General features: G+C 39.3%; 1 pseudogene across 1 annotated transcript; it reads right to left on the reverse strand.

Moving 5' to 3' along the window:
- Positions 1–906: 906 nt before the first annotated feature.
- Positions 907–4,693, reverse strand: LOC149210091 (disease resistance protein RPV1-like; annotated as a pseudogene). The gene is made up of 3 exons (XR_016252270.1): positions 2,689–4,693; positions 2,269–2,496; positions 907–2,150 (listed from the first exon to the last, which is right to left on the reverse strand). The product of XR_016252270.1 is annotated as a disease resistance protein RPV1-like (transcript).
- Between the last annotated feature and the right edge of the window lie 3,313 nt (positions 4,694–8,006).

Here is an 8,006-nt window from a genome sequence, read left to right on the forward strand (position 1 = left end):
ATATAACAATCAATTATCAATTATCACTGTGAATTTATGACCAATAATATTAATTGGTTCGAAAAATATTCTACTCTCTGATTTAAAAAAAAAAAAAAAACCTTTCTCAATTTCTTATAATTTTTTTTTCAGAAAGAAAAACCATAATAGATTATATTAAGAAAATATAAAGATATAATAGATTATATTAAGGAAATATAAAGATCTGTATACATGATCGAAATCTGTGAGAATCAGCTGGAAAAACATACAGCTGATCAGATAGTCAGATAGTGTGACTGATGAGACAGCATGTAAACATATTGTCACTAACATGAGAAAGCCAGCAAAAACGGGAGGCGCTGAGCCACGCCTGAGCAGAAATGCGAGAACATAAAAGCATGAGGATCCATCAACATAACAACAGAGGCGCTTCATGAGAGAAGCGCACCTTTCTAAAAAAGATTTAGAAAGAGAGAAACAAAAACCTCCACAAAAAAACGCTTCATGGAAAAGAAGCGGGATCGCTATTTAGAGTTTTTTGTACAAATGGAACTGAAACAGCAAGCCAAAATCTGAAAGAACACCAATATTGTGAGTAGAAGGTCCAAAAAGTTGTAATAAAAGCAGAGCTGGATTTGAGATTAATCTAGGGGGCAAATAGCCCGTGATTTTCCAGGATGCCCCTTGATTCAATTTCTTATAAATTTACCTTTAAAATATGTTGAAACTAAACTTGACACAAACCAAATACATGGTAGCTGATATGCTATCACAATTCACAATTACTTATAGTGAAAATAGATATAAGAGGTTTGTTGTGAGGATAAGTGTGGATTCGGGGAGAGATAAAGCACCCAGATTGATTAAAACGTCATCATACGCGGTAGACAAACAGATTGCTTTGATCTAGTGCACAAAATGACATGGAAAAGAACCAAATACAACTTTTGTAAATAACCCTAACACATTGGATTTTAAGTCTACAATATTTATGTGCGTCACTAAAAAAATATTGATGTGAACTCTTGATATTCCCTTTTCAGTTTGGGACACATAAAGGCATTAACCTCCTTCAAAGACTGGGAACCCTCAATGCCGGGCAGCTCTTCTAACTCGTAGCAGTCGTAAACTTCCAGACGTTGAAGCTTTGTCAGTTTTGCCAACCCGTGTATGCGCTTCAGCCCATCACAAAAACTTATCAGCAAATCCTTCAAAGATTCCAATCTTTCCAAACCTGACAGCTCCTCCATTTCTTTGCACCCCATAATCTCTAATGTTTCAAGTGTTGTTGGCAATCCAGAGAACCATTCTGTTATCTTTAACCGTTTAAGATCCATAAGTCTGAGTGCTAACTTTTTCAACTGAGTCAGCATTCTAATAGAATCAGGGAAACATTTGAAGCGGCAATTCTGGAACTCCAACTTCTCCAAGTTCCTTAGATCACCGAACGAAGGTGGCAGCATTTCCAATTGAAAGCTGTCTATGAACAGAAATTTCAAATTACTTAGGTTTCCCATAGCTTCTGGCAATTCTGAAGATGACAAAGACAAAGACAATTCTTGCAAGAACCGTTGGGATGTAAGTTGGGGAGGCAATTTTGCAAAGCACCTTTCAAGATATAAGTGTTCAAGTGTGGTGATGTTCCCCAGGCCTTGGCTTGGCATGAACAACACGTCACACCGTAGCAAACTCAGAAATTTAAGTTGTATTAAATTTCCGAAAGTATTTGGGAGGGTCTCCAATTTCCTGCAGTCACACAAGTTAATATGCTGGAGATTGGTTAGATTCCCAAAGGAATCCGGGAGCCGCCGCAATATCATGCAGGAAGACAAGTCAATATGCTGGAGCTTGATTAGATTCCGACAGGAATCTGGGAGCTTTTCCAAATATGTGCACCCGGCTAAATTAAGATGTTGGAGGCTGCTCAAGTCGCCAAAAGAGTCTGGCAATGCCTTCAAACCTTTCTCGTGTAATTCCAAGTGTTTCAAAGACTGCAGCTGACAGAATTCATCGGGCAAAGTCTCGAACGACACTATAGTCTCGAACGACATTATATCCTTCTCACTCCGGAGGACAACCTTCTCGAGGTGCCGCAGCTGCCCTATGGACTGTGGAATCTTTGGTAGCCTAGAACCGGCGATGTACAACTCCCTCAGCTCCCGAGGTGCCTGCAATGCTCCCTCTATTTCAACTTCGTGTATCGTGGTATGTTAAAACAGCAAAGCAATTTCAATAATAAAGGAAAATAAAAACAACCTTCTGTCAATCAATTACATGACTACCTACCTGGGACTCAAGATGCCACAGTGTTTGTAGATTGCCTCCCTCTATATGTAAAAATCTTAAATTCTTTGTTGAAATATTTGGAGGAAAGGAGGAGTCCGGACAGCTATAGCAGCGGAGCAATATGAGTTGCGGTGACTGCTCAACGTTGAATAAGCCTTTCACACAAGACGATCCCTGACGATCCCTGACACGACGATCGCGTTTGGCGGAATCTCTTATTCCTTCCACCTAAATTGTTATCCGGAAACTGTTAGAAATAATATTGACATTTTGCAAAGTTTTAAGAATTGAAAATTTGACAGATCACAACACTATTTTGAAAGTCAGAAATAATATTGACATTTTGCAAAGTTTTAAGAATCGAAAATTTGACAGATCACAACACTATTTTGAAAGTCGGTCTAAAACTTCAATACGTACAGGCGACAGATCCGAAAGGTGTACAGGCGACAGGTCCGAAAGGTTTTCAGTTACGCTCCAAATACGACGAAGCGAAGGTTCTTTGCGCGCCAGAGATCTGCCCATGACTCTGAGGTGGTCATGCATTCTTATGCATTCCACCCTACATTCTCTATAACACTTTTGGAGCACACCTCTAAGATACCTTACTTCATCCTCCCAAACCGCCTCCCCCTCCACCTCCACGAGGTGCTTGTTCCGTAGAGACTCCAGACCCAGCGATGCTGCCCACTCCGAGTCCTCCCATATCATCATGGTTGTATCCTTCTCTTCTCCTACGAAGAAACAGGCAACGTCTAAGAATATCTTCTTTTCCTCATCGTCCAGACTCTCGTAGCTAATTTCCAGTATCTTTTGGATATCCTCGTGAACAGTATTGCGGATTTTACGCAATTGCTCTTCCCAGCTCTCAGGATTCTCTTCGCCATGAAGAAGCGCCCCGATGACACTAAGAGACAATGGCAATTTACCGCAGGCATCCACAAACTTGTTAACCAGTTGCTCAAATTCTACATCAGGAGGACCAGGTCGATGGAAGGCGTGCCAGCAGAAGAGCTCTACGGAGTGTTGTAGACTGAGGCCTTCGAGAGTGTAAATAAATGGATCTTCAATTAAGTCCCAACTTTGAAGTACACTTTTATCACGGGATGTTACTAGAATTAAGCTATCCTTCGCTGGTAAAACCGGAAGCAATGCGCGCAGCTGCTCTATATCATCCACATCATCTAAAATGATAAGAGCGTGCCAATGTGGGAGATGTTTTTCAAGAAGAGGGATACCTTCGTCAGTGCTGTTTATTTCCTTATCCTTCCCACTCAACTCCTTAATAAGTTGTCTCTGCAATTTCTTTAGTTCTCCTCTAGAGTCATTTTCTCTGACATGAAATAAAAAGATGGAACGGCGATACTCTTTATTCTTGCAGTTATAGAACTCTTTTGCGAGGGTCGTTTTACCAATCCCCCCAAGTCCGACAATTCCTACAACCTTAGCCTTCCCACTTTGATGCTGCTGTAATAACACTCTTTCTTCAAAATCTTTAACTTTCTCTTCCAATCCAGTCGGATATATGGAGACATTCAGGGGTGGTTTTGGAACTAATTTCAACACTTTTTCGACGACATCTTTCAGCAGCTTACTCTCATCACTGAATAATATCAAAAATAAACTTACTAGTAAGAAATGTAGATAAAGTATGACATACCTATATGAATGAGACTAATGGAAAAAACGATCACAAAGGAAGAGGGAGAGATGAGTCCTAACCCATTATACGACGACTTCCCATCCAACTCGAAACCGCTAATTTCTGCAACATCATGGAGAGCATCCTTCCATTTTCGAATGATTTCCGGATCATTTTGGAGCGAGCTCAGGGCTTGACCATACACTCCCTTTTCTCCCTCCGTCCATCTAAGTACTGAAGGCTCGACATGGAAGAATATGGGAAGAATAGTTGAACCCTTCGTCCGCTTGCACTCCAGCATGAGCAGCAGCTCGTTCAGGCACCAGCTTGATTGGCAATATTTGGGAGAAAAAATAGCTATATTAACCGAGGAAGCTCTAATAGCACCCTCTATCTGAGGTGTTAATTCTTCTCCCTTCTCCATTTCTTCCCTGTCCAGGAAGACTCGCAATTGATACTCCGTGAGGCGATCGTAAAGATGGCTGGCAAACGTTTTACCATCAGAGCCTCTGTGATTGAGGAACACATCGAACGCGTAGTAGGTGTTGCCATCCGCTGTGGAGGTGGAGGCGGAGGCGGATGCTGATTTGGAGGAAGATGCCATGGGATGCAGAACAGAAAAAAGTTATTGCTAAAGATGGGCGAATGCGCACTCAATCACCTCAATACACCAGTTGCTTTTGAGGCCGTTGGCACTCTGTGGCTCTATCTATATCTCTCAATACTTGCCAAACCAGTAAACAAAACTGCAATGCAATATCTCTCAATACTTGCACTATCAAATTCATGATGACCAAAACATCTAACCGTCTGTCTATTATTGTTTATTTAATTATTAGATAAAATTTAATTAAAAACGGTCCATAGTTTTAGTGGGTAATGGAGCCCAAAGCGTGTGGCATTTTCGTCGTCGGTACCAGCATTCACTAGTTGGTACGCGGCCCCACATCACGTGTTTGTCTGTCCATTTCGCTTTAAAAAAAATATGATTCCTTTTCTTTAGGCTGTGCTCGGAAGTTGGTTTAGCCAATGAGAAGGCCCCACATCACTCGCTTTAAAAAAAAACATTGATTCCTTTTCTTTCGGGGCTGCTCGAAAAGACTTAATTTTTTCTTTTGATTTGATATCATTGAATACGGCTTTGCCACCTATTGTTACATGCCACCGAACTTCCGAGTTACAACTTAGTTTTTTTTATATTTTCTTTTTAAAAACGATTTTTTTTACTTTATCGCTAAAAACTCCGCCAACACCAAACATAGAAACATCGGGCAATGAACTATTTTATTATCCTCTGCTTTTGTTAGAACTATAGCATTTGTTTTGATGTGCAAGAGGATTGACTTTGTTTATTTTAATTTTAATTTTAATGAAAGTTTTTAATTTTTTTTTTTAAATATAAAAATATTTTTTTAATTTTTAATCAATATTATTTCTAATTTTTAATAAGTACAGAGAGTTCTAATGGGACATAATTTCTTGTTAGAGGGTATTTTTATTTTCAGTATTTGTCTGTACTTGATAATTCATTTTAAAATAAAAATAACACTGATTTTGTGAGTGGTCATTTCGTTGGTGAGTGCTCTAATACTAACAATATGATGTTAGTGTTTTGCACAATGATGTTAGAATTGATGCAGTTGCACGTTATGTGCGTAGGCTGCGCGGAGGAAGAGGGGTTGAATAAATTTCCAATTAATATTATTATGTTTCATGGTTGCAGGTCCTTTGCATCGGCAAAGGAGGGGAGGGGAAGGGGAGAACAGGCCTGAACAAATTTCCATTTAATATTATTATGTTTCTTTGTGCATAGTTTTTACTATGCAGAGGAGTATGTGTGGGAAAAAAGGGCCATTTACATATTGCAGGGGTGCTCTAATGCTAGCAATGTTATGTTTCCTTGTGTGGATATTTTACTGTGTCAAGGATAGAATATACGTGGGAGAACGAGGTCCTTTGCATATTTCCAGCGTGCTCTGACACTAGTACTATTATGTTACTTCTCTACCCAATAGTATTAGAATTCATGTGGTTGCTGATCCTTTACATAAATAAGAAGAGCATGAACAAAATTTTAATTAAATCCCATTATTTTAGTGGGTAACAAAGTTGAAGTGTGTGACATTTTCGTCGTTGATACTTGCACTACATGGTAGTTGGTTTAGCCAATGACACGACCCCACATCACGTGTTTCGTGTGTTTCATGCGTCCATTCAATTTGAAAAAAATCCTTTTCCAGGGAATTAAATACAACGAATTTTATCCAGGGAATTAAATCTACATAACAATCTTAGATCTAGAAAAGAGGTGTTGATACCAGGAAAGATCATAAGAATATGCATACATGAGCATATGCATAAATATATAACAATAAATTTATCATATTTAAAATCCTAAGAAAAATATTAAATAAATTTTATTTTTTTAATAAACATAAAGAGAGGAAGTAAACAAATAATTTAAATGGTAAAACCCAAATATCCATAGAAGTTTTTTTCACGTGGAAAAAGTCATAATTTTCATTATAGGAGAAAATTACATTTTGCATATGCATAAGCATTACTTAGGTATGGCTTTACCTATTCAAAGATGGAAGAAACTTTGAGCATTCCTCCACACAGGGAATACATGGAGATAAAACAAAAAATAAGTAAACTGTTTGACCTCTTCCCAGAGAGGGAGTGATAAGTTCTAATAATTATTTACAGATAAACAAAAAGATAAGCATAAAAAATGAAATTATGTTCTATCAGTGTTGCTCAGATAGATTCAGGATCTATAAAAGGTCTGCAATAGTGCTAATAAACAACACCATCCTTTTCCTCGCAAATAATCCAAGTGTCATCATCCCTGATCACTGCTTCTTTGGATAAGTGGTTAGCAACGGTGTTCCACTCCCTTTAAATACGATGACAAGTAAAAGAGTCAAAAGACATGATAAGTCTATGAATCTCATCCAGAATATGCTTCAATGTATATGCATTGTAGATGTGTTTTTTGTTGATCCAGTTAACAACCAGTTTTGAATCACCAAAAAGTTGCAGATTTGTGCAATGTTTATGTAATGCATATTGTATAAGGTATTTGGCGGTTAGAAGCTCGACATAATTGTTTGTTCCCCTACCCAACCCCATTTTTATTTTAAAAGAGTGGGTATCCGATAAATGTAGTACATCTCCTCCTCCACATCCCGATTCCTGAGCTGAGCCATCAAAGTAGGCCCATGGAAGGGAGTGATTGATGACTTCTGCCTCGATTCTCCTGTGCTGGATTTGAGTGGCCTCTTCAGGTATCATGTGGTACTCCGTGGATACTCTGTTCAGAATGGAAGGCCAGTGGGGGGATTTTTGCTGGAAGATGATTTGATTCCTGGCTATCCATAGCACCCAGCTTATGACCAGTGGTATGTTCCTTTCCTTTCCCTTGGATTCATTCCACCAGTTTTCCCAAGCTTCCTTTAAGTTGTTGCCATGCCATCTGCTAGATATGGGGAGCGATGCGAGGAAGCCATTCCATAGCCCTTGTGCAACAAGACAGTACAGAAAGAGGTGTTCAGTATCTTCGTTATTGTTTTTGTAGAGGTGGCACCAGAATGGCCCTAAGAAAGATCTTTTCATAAGGATTGCACCTGTCAGGACTTTGTTGTTTAGTATAGACCACATAAGCAACTTCGATCTTGGGGCTGCTTTTAATTTCCATAAAAGGTTCCACCATGGCTCAGGGGCAGTCGGCTTAAGGGGATCCAAAAGAACTAAATATCCAGTCTTAGGGGCGTAATAACCATGTTTTGCAAAAGCCCAGACGAGCTCATCATCTCCTTCCAATATCCTGATATGGGCCTCCGTTAACGCAGAAATGTAGTGTCTCCATTCTTGTTGCCAGGGTGGGGGAATGTTTAGTGCTGCTCCAGATCTCCAAGCCTGTTGTGTCAATGAGGATCGGTCGTTATCCGCAATATGACATATATGAGTAATATCTTGTTCTACTAAATGAAGTCTCAAATCAACTGGAAGTCTGTGTGTGTTGCCACAACCTATCCAGGGATCTTCTCCTATGCGCATCAGGGAACCAGATCGAACCCTCCATGTTGAGTCG

This window comes from Pinus tabuliformis, chromosome 1_2 (assembly GCF_031772625.1).
Source record: "Pinus tabuliformis cultivar Carrire ecotype Pingquan chromosome 1_2, CPIR1, whole genome shotgun sequence".
Taxonomy (NCBI): Eukaryota; Viridiplantae; Streptophyta; class Pinopsida; order Pinales; family Pinaceae; genus Pinus; species Pinus tabuliformis.